Raw genomic sequence first — 2,877 nt, 5'->3', positions numbered from 1 at the left:
ATATTGTGTGTATAAAGATGTTGAGCTAGTGTTTAAAGATAAATATATTTTAATAGTGTCCGTATTATAAAATGTTTAAAATACGATATATTGGGTTATAACATATATGATATAATGATACAAATTATATATCTTAGACAAATGGAGGACAATGTCACAATGTGTTGCAAAAGTTAGGAAAAATATTTTAATAAAAAGAAATAATATTTGTTATTTTATAAAAAATAAAAACTTGCGTGAGACGATCTCACAGATCGTATTTTATGAGACAGATCTCTTATTTGGGTTATCCATAAAAAGTATTACTTTTTATGTTAAGATTATTACTTTTTATTGTAAATATCGGTAGGGTTGACTCGTCTCACAGATAAAGATTCGTGAAACCGTCTCACAAAAGACCTACTCTTTATAAAAAAAACATGACAAGGAAAATAAACCCAAAATCATAGGTATGTATAATTTAATAAATAGAAGTAATATTTGTAATTTAATAAAAACATGACGAGGAAAATAAACCCAAAAGTAATAAGTATGTATAATATTTCATTTATTTATTCGAAACCAAACTTATTGAAACATTTCTTTTTGGCGATATTTGTTGTCTTTTGGCAGTTATCGGTAGGGTTGACTCGTCTCACAGATCTATTACTTTTCAGTCTCATAATAATCATGTTCAAGTTCCAATATCTTCTCTAAAATTTTAAAATATAGTAGAAAATAACATTTAAAATGTTAATTAATTAACGAGTTCTACAATAAGAAATTAAGAATATATATCTTTCTTTAGTAAAAAATACTATATTCTATTTGTAAACATATTTTTATTATATTACAACATTATATCCATATCATTTAAATACAGTAACTTTTCCAAGCTCCAACAAATTTTTTATTATATTACAACATTTATATTTTTTTTATTATATTACAACATTTATATGAGTAAAATTATAAAAATTTTTCCAAAAATTTATTTTCAATAACTTTATTAATTTATGAATATACACGAACCTAAACATGATCAGAAGAAAGAAGTAATTGTTTTTTGAATTTCAAAAGCACAAGTATCAAATTTAAATCCTTATCTCCGTTTTAACAAAGATTTTTTGATTTTATTAGTTGATTTTTCTCGATCCGTCGGAATACTGACATGATATAAAACAATAAGTAGGTCTGATGGTCTCATGAATATTTATCTGTGAGACAGGTCAACCTTACCGATATTCACAATAAAAAATAATAATCTTAGCATAAAAAATAATGATTTTTCATGGATGACCCAAATAAGATATATATTTTACAAAATACGACACGTGATATCATCTCACACAAGTTTTTGCCTAAAACAATAGCATATCAATATTTTTTAGTATTAACATCAATATTTCTGATGTCACGTCGTTATTTTTTAATGTTACACAATCAAACAAACGAGATTATTTTTTTTAAACAAAAAAAAACTAAACGAAAAAAACAATGACCCAAATTTACAATATGATAAACAAAACAGTTCTTCCAAGAACCAAAAAAAAAAAATTAAAATAAAACTGAGAAAGTTTAAAATGTCTGCATCGATTGACGAGAATGTCCCAATCCAACATGAAAGAAAGAAAGAATCGTGATTTGTAACAAAATCTCAAGTGCGATTTCGTTCACTGGTTTCAAGAAAAGTGCAACTTTCTCTAAATCATGATTATTACAGTGGCGGCGCTCAGGTTTTGTCTCTTCCACTTTGATGTCAAGTACACATATTTCCCCCCTTAATTTATTTCTGTGATTTACTTATTTATTAGAATTATTATTTGGGAAATTTTTATTATAATTTTATATAATATTAAATAACATGATATATAGAATAATTTTTAATTTTAAGTTTGCGTTCGCATTTTCATTTTATTGTATTTTTTTATTTTTGTGAAAAAAGTAGCATTATAATCATGATTATACTATATAGTATATACTAATATTAAGAGTGAGATGTTTTAGTCATGAAGTTGGTGTTATTAACATTTGTATTCGTTTTTCACCGAAGTGTTGTCATGACATCGAAAATTGATCCCGTGCCACTTGAAATTGATGAGATGGAATCAGAAATTTCTGATGAGACTTCCGAACATTGCTTACATGTTTAATGTTAAATTTAGCATTCCAGTGAAAAAAAAGACTAAAAACGAGAATAAACATTAACATAGATGACTCAAACTATAACTTGAAAAACATAAATGACTAAAAAAATGATCAAATTACATGACCGAAACTGTTATTTTCCCGCTTTTTTTTCTAAAAAATAAAATACGATTCATACAAGCTAAATCTTCTAATCGATAATTAGGCCGGCTTGAAACGGCTATCCATAAAAAAACACCAAAATTTAATTGTTTTTAGGGTTTGAAAGTTGTGATTTCACATGGCTTTGTCTCCACCAGCTAGGGCTTCATTTGATAGATATATGTGGCCTACTCTTACATTTACTCAGAAAAAGATCGGAAATTTGGTCTAATTGTCTCATTTGAAAAACCAAGTTTCCAGATAAATTTGGTCCAGCAAAAGTGAAATGAGATAAAGGGGAAAATGTTTCACTCATTCTTCTTTGAATGGTATTTACATACTCAATCTGATTGTTTTAAATGTAATAAAAAATATTTTATTACATACGAGGAAAATTATAATTTTAGTAATATATATTTGTTTCGTTGCAATTTTTATTTTCTACTTTGCCAAATTTCATTCATATTTCGTCATCTCTGCTTTTTATTTTTTTTAGTTTTTTTTCTTATGTGATATCAGTATAACACAGATGTTATGCCGACGTGATGTTAACACTGAGAAAAAACTCAAAAATTTAAAAGTAAATGAATAATATTTAATTTTGACAAC

This window comes from Primulina huaijiensis, chromosome 4, assembly GCF_012295235.1.
Source record: "Primulina huaijiensis isolate GDHJ02 chromosome 4, ASM1229523v2, whole genome shotgun sequence".
NCBI classification, from domain to species: Eukaryota; Viridiplantae; Streptophyta; class Magnoliopsida; order Lamiales; family Gesneriaceae; genus Primulina; species Primulina huaijiensis.
This window is presented reverse-complemented; position numbering follows the sequence as displayed.